The sequence below is a fragment of the Phyllobates terribilis genome, unplaced genomic scaffold (genome assembly GCF_046119375.1).
Source record: "Phyllobates terribilis strain yellow unplaced genomic scaffold, ASM4611937v1 Scaffold_10__3_contigs__length_209671492, whole genome shotgun sequence".
Classification (NCBI taxonomy): Eukaryota; Metazoa; Chordata; class Amphibia; order Anura; family Dendrobatidae; genus Phyllobates; species Phyllobates terribilis.
In genome coordinates this window covers 128,604,091-128,620,687 of record NW_027362770.1, presented here as the reverse complement: position 1 = coordinate 128,620,687, position 16,597 = coordinate 128,604,091, and positions in this window count along the sequence as shown.

Genomic DNA, 16,597 nt, shown 5'->3' with positions numbered 1-16,597 from the left:
AGCTTGAGGGGATATGGAGGAGGCTGTTTTTATGATAGGTGTCGTTTAAACATTTTGCTACTAATTTATGGAAAGTATCATATTTTTCTTACTATTGAACTCCCCTTAAATTAAATCACACTCCAGGTTAAATTTCCTGGAGGTATAAATTTGTGGAGGATTTGATAATACTACCGTTAATGATGTAAGGTAGAATAGTGTGGATAGAGATCTAATGTTAGTGTTTCTCTGCAGCAGGTATATTATACTCATATACATTTGCAGCAGGCAATTTATATGCATTCTATGCAGCACACACATAATCACATCACTGCTGAATGCACAGTACATGCACATTAAGCTCTGCTATGCATGCACACAGCTCTGCTACATACATACAAACAGCTCAGTTACACACAGCGGTCTTACATACACACATCTCTGTTACATACATTCACACACCTCTGCAGCATACACAGAGCTCAGCTACATACAAACACACAACTCTCCTACAGTCACAAACATAGCTTTCCTATCTACACACATCTCTCATATATACACATACAGCTCCACTATGTACACTCAACACTGATATATATATATATATATATATATATATATACATACAAACGCCCATAAAAACAGACATACACGCAACAACTGTATATATTACCACATTTTGAAATTCCGTTCAGGAATGTGACTGATCACATGATGTGAAAGGTCCTTCAGCTAAACAGGAACGTTCAGTTTCCTTACAAGTCCCAGTATCTTTCTCTCCAGTACCACACCGATCAGATAGATCAGTGAAGGGCAAGCACAGAGAGAACAGTTCTCTCATTGATCAGCAAGGATGCTGTCAGCATTCTCCTCATTCTGAATACGCTGCCTCCGGACTGTAAGAATAATACATATTTTAGCAAGTTTTTTCATTGCTAAAAAGTACGTCTTATTGTCTAATAGATACTGGTGTTAAAAATTACATTTGTTTACAATGCATTTTTGCCATGTATGTTATAACGGGTCAAAACCAAGAGTTTTACCATGCTGAGTTTTTTTGTGGTGCCTTTAGGCACTGATAAATTGTCACACTCTTCCTATAATTTTAATATTCTTCCAGTAAACTTTATAAGCCTGACAGCCTTTCTAGAAGACATATTGAGATGCATTTAAGTATTTGGGACCTGTTAAATACGACTGATGGTGCCCAGTTCAGTAGATGTACGGATGTTATAGGTGAAGGCCATGTCATTATGTACTACTACCTATTAAAAAAATGAAGTAGTGTAGGTCGGTCATAGAGAAAATGGAAGTTTACAAAAAAATATTACAACTATTGTTTAATAGACAATCATCACATGTAGAGTTTGCATGATTTACCTTGCTGGTACTTTATCTAAATTAGAAGCAAATTGTTTGAAGATTGCTTCTACCTAAATGGCAGAAAATGCACCTATCTTGGTGATGGATAGGACAGCTTGAGGGGATATGGAGGAGGCTGTTTTTATGATAGGTGTCGTTTAAACATTTTGCTACTAATTTATGGAAAGTATCATATTTTTCTTACTATTGAACTCCCCTTAAATTAAATCACACTCCAGGTTAAATTTCCTGGAGGTATAAATTTGTGGAGGATTTGATAATACTACCGTTAATGATGTAAGGTAGAATAGTGTGGATAGAGATCTAATGTTAGTGTTTCTCTGCAGCAGGTATATTATACTCTTATACATTTGCAGCAGGCAATTTATATGCATTCTATGCAGCACACACATAATCACATCACTGCTGAATGCACAGTACATGCACATTAAGCTCTGCTATGCATGCACACAGCTCTGCTACATACATACAAACAGCTCAGTTACACACAGCGGTCTTACATACACACATCTCTGTTACATACATTCACACACCTCTGCAGCATACACAGAGCTCAGCTACATACAAACACACAACTCTCCTACAGTCACAAACATAGCTTTCCTATCTACACACATCTCTCATATATACACATACAGCTCCACTATGTACACTCAACACTGATATATATATATATATATATATATATATATATATACATATACATACAAACGCCCTTAAAAACAGACATACACGCAACAACTGTATATATTACCACATTTTGAAATTCCGTTCAGGAATGTGACTGATCACATGATGTGAAAGGTCCTTCAGCTAAACAGGAACGTTCAGTTTCCTTACAAGTCCCAGTATCTTTCTCTCCAGTACCACACCGATCAGATAGATCAGTGAAGGGCAAGCACAGAGAGAACAGTTCTCTCATTGATCAGGAAGGATGCTGTCAGCATTCTCCTCATTCTGAATACGCTGCCTCCGGACTGTAAGAATAATACATATTTTAGCAAGTTTTTTCATTGCTAAAAAGTACGTCTTATTGTCTAATAGATATTGGTGTTAAAAATTACATTTGTTTACAATGCATTTTTGCCATGTATGTTATAACGGGTCAAAACCAAGAGTTTTACCATGCTGAGTTTCTTTGTGGTGCCTTTAGGCACTGATAAATTGTCACACTCTTCCTATAATTTTAATATTCTTCCAGTAAACTTTATAAGCCTGACAGCCTTTCTAGAAGACATATTGAGATGCATTTAAGTATTTGGGACCTGTTAAATACGACTGATGGTGCCCAGTTCAGTAGATGTACGGATGTTATAGGTGAAGGCCATGTCATTATGTACTACTACCTACTAAAAAAATGAAGTAGTGTAGATCGGGCATAGAGAAAATGGAAGTTTACAAAAAAATATTACAACTATTGTTTAATAGACAATCATCACATGTAGAGTTTGCATGATTTACCTTGCTGGTACTTTATCTAAATTAGAAGCAAATTGTTTGAAGATTACTTCTACCTAAATGGCAGAAAATGCACCTATCTTGGTGATGGATAGGACAGCTTGAGGGGATATGGAGGAGGCTGTTTTTATGATAGGTGTCGTTTAAACATTTTGCTACTAATTTATGGAAAGTATCATATTTTTCTTACTATTGAACTCCCTTTAAATTAAATCACACTCCAGGTTAAATTTCCTGGAGGTATAAATTTGTGGAGGATTTGATAATACTACCTTTAATGATGTAAGGTAGAATAGTGTGGATAGAGATCTAATGTTAGTGTTTCTCTCCAGCAGGTATATTATACTCATATACATTTGCAGCAGGCAATTTATATGCATTCTATGCAGCACACACATAATCACATCACTGCTGAATGCACAGTACATGCACATTAAGCTCTGCTATGCATGCACACAGCTCTGCTACATACATACAAACAGCTCAGTTACACACAGCGGTCTTACATACACACATCTCTGTTACATACATTCACACACCTCTGCAGCATACACAGAGCTCAGCTACATACAAACACACAACTCTCCTACAGTCACAAACATAGCTTTCCTATCTACACACATCTCTCATATATACACATACAGCTCCAATATGTACACTCAAGACTGATATATATATATATATATATATATATATATATATATACATATACATACAAACGCCCATAGAAACAGACATACACGCAACAACTGTATATATTACCACATTTTGAAATTCCGTTCAGGAATGTGACTGATCACATGATGTGAAAGGTCCTTCAGCTAAACAGGAACGTTCAGTTTCCTTACAAGTCCCAGTATCTTTCTCTCCAGTACCACACCGATCAGATAGATCAGTGAAGGGCAAGCACAGAGAGAACAGTTCTCTCATTGATCAGCAAGGATGCTGTCAGCATTCTCCTCATTCTGAATACGCTGCCTCCGGACTGTAAGAATAATACATATTTTAGCAAGTTTTTTCATTGCTAAAAAGTACGTCTTATTGTCTAATAGATACTGGTGTTAAAAATTACATTTGTTTACAATGCATTTTTGCCATGTATGTTATAACGGGTCAAAACCAAGAGTTTTACCATGCTGAGTTTTTTTGTGGTGCCTTTAGGCACTGATAAATTGTCACACTCTTCCTATAATTTTAATATTCTTCCAGTAAACTTTATAAGCCTGACAGCCTTTCTAGAAGACATATTGAGATGCATTTAAGTATTTGGGACCTGTTAAATACGACTGATGGTGCCCAGTTCAGTAGATGTACGGATGTTATAGGTGAAGGCCATGTCATTATGTACTACTACCTATTAAAAAAATGAAGTAGTGTAGGTCGGGCATAGAGAAAATGGAAGTTTACAAAAAAATATTACAACTATTGTTTAATAGACAATCATCACATGTAGAGTTTGCATGATTTACCTTGCTGGTACTTTATCTAAATTAGAAGCAAATTGTTTGAAGATTGCTTCTACCTAAATGGCAGAAAATGCACCTATCTTGGTGATGGATAGGACAGCTTGAGGGGATATGGAGGAGGCTGTTTTTATGATAGGTGTCGTTTAAACATTTTGCTACTAATTTATGGAAAGTATCATATTTTTCTTACTATTGAACTCCCCTTAAATTAAATCACACTCCAGGTTAAATTTCCTGGAGGTATAAATTTGTGGAGGATTTGATAATACTACCGTTAATGATGTAAGGTAGAATAGTGTGGATAGAGATCTAATGTTAGTGTTTCTCTGCAGCAGGTATATTATACTCTTATACATTTGCAGCAGGCAATTTATATGCATTCTATGCAGCACACACATAATCACATCACTGCTGAATGCACAGTACATGCACATTAAGCTCTGCTATGCATGCACACAGCTCTGCTACATACATACAAACAGCTCAGTTACACACAGCGGTCTTACATACACACATCTCTGTTACATACATTCACACACCTCTGCAGCATACACAGAGCTCAGCTACATACAAACACACAACTCTCCTACAGTCACAAACATAGCTTTCCTATCTACACACATCTCTCATATATACACATACAGCTCCACTATGTACACTCAACACTGATATATATATATATATATATATATATATATATATACATATACATACAAACGCCCTTAAAAACAGACATACACGCAACAACTGTATATATTACCACATTTTGAAATTCCGTTCAGGAATGTGACTGATCACATGATGTGAAAGGTCCTTCAGCTAAACAGGAACGTTCAGTTTCCTTACAAGTCCCAGTATCTTTCTCTCCAGTACCACACCGATCAGATAGATCAGTGAAGGGCAAGCACAGAGAGAACAGTTCTCTCATTGATCAGGAAGGATGCTGTCAGCATTCTCCTCATTCTGAATACGCTGCCTCCGGACTGTAAGAATAATACATATTTTAGCAAGTTTTTTCATTGCTAAAAAGTACGTCTTATTGTCTAATAGATATTGGTGTTAAAAATTACATTTGTTTACAATGCATTTTTGCCATGTATGTTATAACGGGTCAAAACCAAGAGTTTTACCATGCTGAGTTTCTTTGTGGTGCCTTTAGGCACTGATAAATTGTCACACTCTTCCTATAATTTTAATATTCTTCCAGTAAACTTTATAAGCCTGACAGCCTTTCTAGAAGACATATTGAGATGCATTTAAGTATTTGGGACCTGTTAAATACGACTGATGGTGCCCAGTTCAGTAGATGTACGGATGTTATAGGTGAAGGCCATGTCATTATGTACTACTACCTACTAAAAAAATGAAGTAGTGTAGATCGGGCATAGAGAAAATGGAAGTTTACAAAAAAATATTACAACTATTGTTTAATAGACAATCATCACATGTAGAGTTTGCATGATTTACCTTGCTGGTACTTTATCTAAATTAGAAGCAAATTGTTTGAAGATTACTTCTACCTAAATGGCAGAAAATGCACCTATCTTGGTGATGGATAGGACAGCTTGAGGGGATATGGAGGAGGCTGTTTTTATGATAGGTGTCGTTTAAACATTTTGCTACTAATTTATGGAAAGTATCATATTTTTCTTACTATTGAACTCCCTTTAAATTAAATCACACTCCAGGTTAAATTTCCTGGAGGTATAAATTTGTGGAGGATTTGATAATACTACCTTTAATGATGTAAGGTAGAATAGTGTGGATAGAGATCTAATGTTAGTGTTTCTCTCCAGCAGGTATATTATACTCATATACATTTGCAGCAGGCAATTTATATGCATTCTATGCAGCACACACATAATCACATCACTGCTGAATGCACAGTACATGCACATTAAGCTCTGCTATGCATGCACACAGCTCTGCTACATACATACAAACAGCTCAGTTACACACAGCGGTCTTACATACACACATCTCTGTTACATACATTCACACACCTCTGCAGCATACACAGAGCTCAGCTACATACAAACACACAACTCTCCTACAGTCACAAACATAGCTTTCCTATCTACACACATCTCTCATATATACACATACAGCTCCAATATGTACACTCAAGACTGATATATATATATATATATATATATATATATATATATATACATATACATACAAACGCCCATAGAAACAGACATACACGCAACAACTGTATATATTACCACATTTTGAAATTCCGTTCAGGAATGTGACTGATCACATGATGTGAAAGGTCCTTCAGCTAAACAGGAACGTTCAGTTTCCTTACAAGTCCCAGTATCTTTCTCTCCAGTACCACACCGATCAGATAGATCAGTGAAGGGCAAGCACAGAGAGAACAGTTCTCTCATTGATCAGCAAGGATGCTGTCAGCATTCTCCTCATTCTGAATACGCTGCCTCCGGACTGTAAGAATAATACATATTTTAGCAAGTTTTTTCATTGCTAAAAAGTACGTCTTATTGTCTAATAGATACTGGTGTTAAAAATTACATTTGTTTACAATGCATTTTTGCCATGTATGTTATAACGGGTCAAAACCAAGAGTTTTACCATGCTGAGTTTTTTTGTGGTGCCTTTAGGCACTGATAAATTGTCACACTCTTCCTATAATTTTAATATTCTTCCAGTAAACTTTATAAGCCTGACAGCCTTTCTAGAAGACATATTGAGATGCATTTAAGTATTTGGGACCTGTTAAATACGACTGATGGTGCCCAGTTCAGTAGATGTACGGATGTTATAGGTGAAGGCCATGTCATTATGTACTACTACCTACTAAAAAAATGAAGTAGTGTAGATCGGGCATAGAGAAAATGGAAGTTTACAAAAAAATATTACAACTATTGTTTAATAGACAATCATCACATGTAGAGTTTGCATGATTTACCTTGCTGGTTCTTTATCTAAATTAGAAGCAAATTGTTTGAAGATTACTTCTACCTAAATGGCAGAAAATGCACCTATCTTGGTGATGGATAGGACAGCTTGAGGGGATATGGAGGAGGCTGTTTTTATGATAGGTGTCGTTTAAACATTTTGCTACTAATTTATGGAAAGTATCATATTTTTCTTACTATTGAACTCCCCTTAAATTAAATCACACTCCAGGTTAAATTTCCTGGAGGTATAAATTTGTGGAGGATTTGATAATACTACCGTTAATGATGTAAGGTAGAATAGTGTGGATAGAGATCTAATGTTAGTGTTTCTCTGCAGCAGGTATATTATACTCATATACATTTGCAGCAGGCAATTTATATGCATTCTATGCAGCACACACATAATCACATCACTGCTGAATGCACAGTACATGCACATTAAGCTCTGCTATGCATGCACACAGCTCTGCTACATACATACAAACAGCTCAGTTACACACAGCGGTCTTACATACACACATCTCTGTTACATACATTCACACACCTCTGCAGCATACACAGAGCTCAGCTACATACAAACACACAACTCTCCTACAGTCACAAACATAGCTTTCCTATCTACACACATCTCTCATATATACACATACAGCTCCACTATGTACACTCAACACTGATATATATATATATATATATATATATATATATATATACATACAAACGCCCATAAAAACAGACATACACGCAACAACTGTATATATTACCACATTTTGAAATTCCGTTCAGGAATGTGACTGATCACATGATGTGAAAGGTCCTTCAGCTAAACAGGAACGTTCAGTTTCCTTACAAGTCCCAGTATCTTTCTCTCCAGTACCACACCGATCAGATAGATCAGTGAAGGGCAAGCACAGAGAGAACAGTTCTCTCATTGATCAGCAAGGATGCTGTCAGCATTCTCCTCATTCTGAATACGCTGCCTCCGGACTGTAAGAATAATACATATTTTAGCAAGTTTTTTCATTGCTAAAAAGTACGTCTTATTGTCTAATAGATACTGGTGTTAAAAATTACATTTGTTTACAATGCATTTTTGCCATGTATGTTATAACGGGTCAAAACCAAGAGTTTTACCATGCTGAGTTTTTTTGTGGTGCCTTTAGGCACTGATAAATTGTCACACTCTTCCTATAATTTTAATATTCTTCCAGTAAACTTTATAAGCCTGACAGCCTTTCTAGAAGACATATTGAGATGCATTTAAGTATTTGGGACCTGTTAAATACGACTGATGGTGCCCAGTTCAGTAGATGTACGGATGTTATAGGTGAAGGCCATGTCATTATGTACTACTACCTATTAAAAAAATGAAGTAGTGTAGGTCGGGCATAGAGAAAATGGAAGTTTACAAAAAAATATTACAACTATTGTTTAATAGACAATCATCACATGTAGAGTTTGCATGATTTACCTTGCTGGTACTTTATCTAAATTAGAAGCAAATTGTTTGAAGATTACTTCTACCTAAATGGCAGAAAATGCACCTATCTTGGTGATGGATAGGACAGCTTGAGGGGATATGGAGGAGGCTGTTTTTATGATAGGTGTCGTTTAAACATTTTGCTACTAATTTATGGAAAGTATCATATTTTTCTTACTATTGAACTCCCTTTAAATTAAATCACACTCCAGGTTAAATTTCCTGGAGGTATAAATTTGTGGAGGATTTGATAATACTACCTTTAATGATGTAAGGTAGAATAGTGTGGATAGAGATCTAATGTTAGTGTTTCTCTCCAGCAGGTATATTATACTCATATACATTTGCAGCAGGCAATTTATATGCATTCTATGCAGCACACACATAATCACATCACTGCTGAATGCACAGTACATGCACATTAAGCTCTGCTATGCATGCACGCTGCTCTGCTACATGCATACAAACAGCTCAGTTACACACAGCGGTCTTACATACACACATCTCTGTTACATACATACACACACCTCCGCAGCATACACACAGCTCAGCTACATACAAACACACAACTCTCCTACAGTCACAAACATAGCTTTCCTATCTACACACATCTCTCATATATACACATACAGCTCCACTATGTACACTCAACACTGATATATATATATATATATATATATATATATATATATATATATATATATACATATACATACAAACGCCCATAAAAACAGACATACACGCAACAACTGTATATATTACCACATTTTGAAATTCCGTTCAGGAATGTGACTGATCACATGATGTGAAAGGTCCTTCAGCTAAACAGGAACGTTCAGTTTCCTTACAAGTCCCAGTATCTTTCTCTCCAGTACCACACCGATCAGATAGATCAGTGAAGGGCAAGCACAGAGAGAACAGTTCTCTCATTGATCAGGAAGGATGCTGTCAGCATTCTCCTCATTCTGAATACGCTGCCTCCGGACTGTAAGAATAATACATATTTTAGCAAGTTTTTTCATTGCTAAAAAGTACGTCTTATTGTCTAATAGATATTGGTGTTAAAAATTACATTTGTTTACAATGCATTTTTGCCATGTATGTTATAACGGGTCAAAACCAAGAGTTTTACCATGCTGAGTTTCTTTGTGGTGCCTTTAGGCACTGATAAATTGTCACACTCTTCCTATAATTTTAATATTCTTCCAGTAAACTTTATAAGCCTGACAGCCTTTCTAGAAGACATATTGAGATGCATTTAAGTATTTGGGACCTGTTAAATACGACTGATGGTGCCCAGTTCAGTAGATGTACGGATGTTATAGGTGAAGGCCATGTCATTATGTACTACTACCTACTAAAAAAATGAAGTAGTGTAGATCGGGCATAGAGAAAATGGAAGTTTACAAAAAAATATTACAACTATTGTTTAATAGACAATCATCACATGTAGAGTTTGCATGATTTACCTTGCTGGTACTTTATCTAAATTAGAAGCAAATTGTTTGAAGATTACTTCTACCTAAATGGCAGAAAATGCACCTATCTTGGTGATGGATAGGACAGCTTGAGGGGATATGGAGGAGGCTGTTTTTATGATAGGTGTCGTTTAAACATTTTGCTACTAATTTATGGAAAGTATCATATTTTTCTTACTATTGAACTCCCCTTAAATTAAATCACACTCCAGGTTAAATTTCCTGGAGGTATAAATTTGTGGAGGATTTGATAATACTACCGTTAATGATGTAAGGTAGAATAGTGTGGATAGAGATCTAATGTTAGTGTTTCTCTGCAGCAGGTATATTATACTCTTATACATTTGCAGCAGGCAATTTATATGCATTCTATGCAGCACACACATAATCACATCACTGCTGAATGCACAGTACATGCACATTAAGCTCTGCTATGCATGCACACAGCTCTGCTACATACATACAAACAGCTCAGTTACACACAGCGGTCTTACATACACACATCTCTGTTACATACATTCACACACCTCCGCAGCATACACAGAGCTCAGCTACATACAAACACACAACTCTCCTACAGTCACAAACATAGCTTTCCTATCTACACACATCTCTCATATATACACATACAGCTCCACTATGTACACTTAACACTGATATATATATATATATATATATATATATATATATATATATATACATATACATACAAACGCCCATAGAAACAGACATACACGCAACAACTGTATATATTACCACATTTTGAAATTCCGTTCAGGAATGTGACTGATCACATGATGTGAAAGGTCCTTCAGCTAAACAGGAACGTTCAGTTTCCTTACAAGTCCCAGTATCTTTCTTTCCAGTACCACACCGATCAGATAGATCAGTGAAGGGCAAGCACAGAGAGAACAGTTCTCTCATTGATCAGGAAGGATGCTGTCAGCATTCTCCTCATTCTGAATACGCTGCCTCCGGACTGTAAGAATAATACATATTTTAGCAAGTTTTTTCATTGCTAAAAAGTACGTCTTATTGTCTAATAGATACTGGTGTTAAAAATTACATTTGTTTACAATGCATTTTTGCCATGTATGTTATAACGGGTCAAAACCAAGAGTTTTACCATGCTGAGTTTTTTTGTGGTGCCTTTAGGCACTGATAAATTGTCACACTCTTCCTATAATTTTAATATTCTTCCAGTAAACTTTATAAGCCTGACAGCCTTTCTAGAAGACATATTGAGATGCACTTAAGTATTTGGGACCTGTTAAATACGACTGATGGTGCCCAGTTCAGTAGATGTACGGATGTTATAGGTGAAGGCCATGTCATTATGTACTACTACCTACTAAAAAAATGAAGTAGTGTAGATCGGGCATAGAGAAAATGGAAGTTTACAAAAAAATATTACAACTATTGTTTAATAGACAATCATCACATGTAGAGTTTGCATGATATACCTTGCTGGTACTTTATCTAAATTAGAAGCAAATTGTTTGAAGATTACTTCTACCTAAATGGCAGAAAATGCACCTATCTTGGTGATGGATAGGACAGCTTGAGGGGATATGGAGGAGGCTGTTTTTATGATAGGTGTCGTTTAAACATTTTGCTACTAATTTATGGAAAGTATCATATTTTTCTTACTATTGAACTCCCCTTAAATTAAATCACACTCCAGGTTAAATTTCCTGGAGGTATAAATTTGTGGAGGATTTGATAATACTACCGTTAATGATGTAAGGTAGAATAGTGTGGATAGAGATCTAATGTTAGTGTTTCTCTGCAGCAGGTATATTATACTCATATACATTTGCAGCAGGCAATTTATATGCATTCTATGCAGCACACACATAATCACATCACTGCTGAATGCACAGTACATGCACATTAAGCTCTGCTATGCATGCACACAGCTCTGCTACATACATACAAACAGCTCAGTTACACACAGCGGTCTTACATACACACATCTCTGTTACATACATTCACACACCTCTGCAGCATACACAGAGCTCAGCTACATACAAACACACAACTCTCCTACAGTCACAAACATAGCTTTCCTATCTACACACATCTCTCATATATACACATACAGCTCCACTATGTACACTCAACACTGATATATATATATATATATATATATATATATATATACATACAAACGCCCATAAAAACAGACATACACGCAACAACTGTATATATTACCACATTTTGAAATTCCGTTCAGGAATGTGACTGATCACATGATGTGAAAGGTCCTTCAGCTAAACAGGAACGTTCAGTTTCCTTACAAGTCCCAGTATCTTTCTCTCCAGTACCACACCGATCAGATAGATCAGTGAAGGGCAAGCACAGAGAGAACAGTTCTCTCATTGATCAGGAAGGATGCTGTCAGCATTCTCCTCATTCTGAATACGCTGCCTCCGGACTGTAAGAATAATACATATTTTAGCAAGTTTTTTCATTGCTAAAAAGTACGTCTTATTGTCTAATAGATACTGGTGTTAAAAATTACATTTGTTTACAATGCATTTTTGCCATGTATGTTATAACGGGTCAAAACCAAGAGTTTTACCATGCTGAGTTTTTTTGTGGTGCCTTTAGGCACTAATAAATTGTCACACTCTTCCTATAATTTTAATATTCTTCCAGTAAACTTTATAAGCCTGACAGCCTTTCTAGAAGACATATTGAGATGCATTTAAGTATTTGGGACCTGTTAAATACGACTGATGGTGCCCAGTTCAGTAGATGTACGGATGTTATAGGTGAAGGCCATGTCATTATGTACTACTACCTATTAAAAAAATGAAGTAGTGTAGGTCGGGCATAGAGAAAATGGAAGTTTACAAAAAAATATTACAACTATTGTTTAATAGACAATCATCACATGTAGAGTTTGCATGATTTACCTTGCTGGTACTTTATCTAAATTAGAAGCAAATTGTTTGAAGATTACTTCTACCTAAATGGCAGAAAATGCACCTATCTTGGTGATGGATAGGACAACTTGAGGGGATATGGAGGAGGCTGTTTTTATGATAGGTGTCGTTTAAACATTTTGCTACTAATTTATGGAAAGTATCATATTTTTCTTACTATTGAACTCCCTTTAAATTAAATCACACTCCAGGTTAAATTTCCTGGAGGTATAAATTTGTGGAGGATTTGATAATACTACCTTTAATGATGTAAGGTAGAATAGTGTGGATAGAGATCTAATGTTAGTGTTTCTCTCCAGCAGGTATATTATACTCATATACATTTGCAGCAGGCAATTTATATGCATTCTATGCAGCACACACATAATCACATCACTGCTGAATGCACAGTACATGCACATTAAGCTCTGCTATGCATGCACGCTGCTCTGCTACATGCATACAAACAGCTCAGTTACACACAGCGGTCTTACATACACACATCTCTGTTACATACATACACACACCTCCGCAGCATACACACAGCTCAGCTACATACAAACACACAACTCTCCTACAGTCACAAACATAGCTTTCCTATCTACACACATCTCTCATATATACACATACAGCTCCACTATGTACACTCAACACTGATATATATATATATATATATATATATATATATATATATATATATACATATACATACAAACGCCCATAAAAACAGACATACACGCAACAACTGTATATATTACCACATTTTGAAATTCCGTTCAGGAATGTGACTGATCACATGATGTGAAAGGTCCTTCAGCTAAACAGGAACGTTCAGTTTCCTTACAAGTCCCAGTATCTTTCTCTCCAGTACCACACCGATCAGATAGATCAGTGAAGGGCAAGCACAGAGAGAACAGTTCTCTCATTGATCAGGAAGGATACTGTCAGCATTCTCCTCATTCTGAATACGCTGCCTCCGGACTGTAAGAATAATACATATTTTAGCAAGTTTTTTCATTGCTAAAAAGTACGTCTTATTGTCTAATAGATACTGGTGTTAAAAATTACATTTGTTTACAATGCATTTTTGCCATGTATGTTATAACGGGTCAAAACCAAGAGTTTTACCATGCTGAGTTTTTTTGTGGTGCCTTTAGGCACTGATAAATTGTCACACTCTTCCTATAATTTTAATATTCTTCCAGTAAACTTTATAAGCCTGACAGCCTTTCTAGAAGACATATTGAGATGTATTTAAGTATTTGGGACCTGTTAAATACGACTGATGGTGCCCAGTTCAGTAGATGTACGGATGTTATAGGTGAAGGCCATGTCATTATGTACTACTACCTACTAAAAAAATGAAGTAGTGTAGATCGGGCATAGAGAAAATGGAAGTTTACAAAAAAATATTACAACTATTGTTTAATAGACAATCATCACATGTAGAGTTTGCATGATTTACCTTGCTGGTACTTTATCTAAATTAGAAGCAAATTGTTTGAAGATTACTTCTACCTAAATGGCAGAAAATGCACCTATCTTGGTGATGGATAGGACAGCTTGAGGGGATATGGAGGAGGCTGTTTTTATGATAGGTGTCGTTTAAACATTTTGCTACTAATTTATGGAAAGTATCATATTTTTCTTACTATTGAACTCCCCTTAAATTAAATCACACTCCAGGTTAAATTTCCTGGAGGTATAAATTTGTGGAGGATTTGATAATACTACCGTTAATGATGTAAGGTAGAATAGTGTGGATAGAGATCTAATGTTAGTGTTTCTCTGCAGCAGGTATATTATACTCTTATACATTTGCAGCAGGCAATTTATATGCATTCTATGCAGCACACACATAATCACATCACTGCTGAATGCACAGTACATGCACATTAAGCTCTGCTATGCATGCACACAGCTCTGCTACATACATACAAACAGCTCAGTTACACACAGCGGTCTTACATACACACATCTCTGTTACATACATTCACACACCTCCGCAGCATACACAGAGCTCAGCTACATACAAACACACAACTCTCCTACAGTCACAAACATAGCTTTCCTATCTACACACATCTCTCATATATACACATACAGCTCCACTATGTACACTTAACACTGATATATATATATATATATATATATATATATATATATATATATACATATACATACAAACGCCCATAGAAACAGACATACACGCAACAACTGTATATATTACCACATTTTGAAATTCCGTTCAGGAATGTGACTGATCACATGATGTGAAAGGTCCTTCAGCTAAACAGGAACGTTCAGTTTCCTTACAAGTCCCAGTATCTTTCTTTCCAGTACCACACCGATCAGATAGATCAGTGAAGGGCAAGCACAGAGAGAACAGTTCTCTCATTGATCAGGAAGGATGCTGTCAGCATTCTCCTCATTCTGAATACGCTGCCTCCGGACTGTAAGAATAATACATATTTTAGCAAGTTTTTTCATTGCTAAAAAGTACGTCTTATTGTCTAATAGATACTGGTGTTAAAAATTACATTTGTTTACAATGCATTTTTGCCATGTATGTTATAACGGGTCAAAACCAAGAGTTTTACCATGCTGAGTTTTTTTGTGGTGCCTTTAGGCACTGATAAATTGTCACACTCTTCCTATAATTTTAATATTCTTCCAGTAAACTTTATAAGCCTGACAGCCTTTCTAGAAGACATATTGAGATGCACTTAAGTATTTGGGACCTGTTAAATACGACTGATGGTGCCCAGTTCAGTAGATGTACGGATGTTATAGGTGAAGGCCATGTCATTATGTACTACTACCTACTAAAAAAATGAAGTAGTGTAGATCGGGCATAGAGAAAATGGAAGTTTACAAAAAAATATTACAACTATTGTTTAATAGACAATCATCACATGTAGAGTTTGCATGATATACCTTGCTGGTACTTTATCTAAATTAGAAGCAAATTGTTTGAAGATTACTTCTACCTAAATGGCAGAAAATGCACCTATCTTGGTGATGGATAGGACAGCTTGAGGGGATATGGAGGAGGCTGTTTTTATGATAGGTGTCGTTTAAACATTTTGCTACTAATTTATGGAAAGTATCATATTTTTCTTACTATTGAACTCCCCTTAAATTAAATCACACTCCAGGTTAAATTTCCTGGAGGTATAAATTTGTGGAGGATTTGATAATACTACCGTTAATGATGTAAGGTAGAATAGTGTGGATAGAGATCTAATGTTAGTGTTTCTCTGCAGCAGGTATATTATACTCATATACATTTGCAGCAGGCAATTTATATGCATTCTATGCAGCACACACATAATCACATCACTGCTGAATGCACAGTACATGCACATTAAGCTCTGCTATGCATGCACACAGCTCTACTACATACATACAAACAGCTCAGTTACACACAGCGGTCTTACATACACACATCTCTGTTACATACATTCACACACCTCTGCAGCATACACAGAGCTCAGCT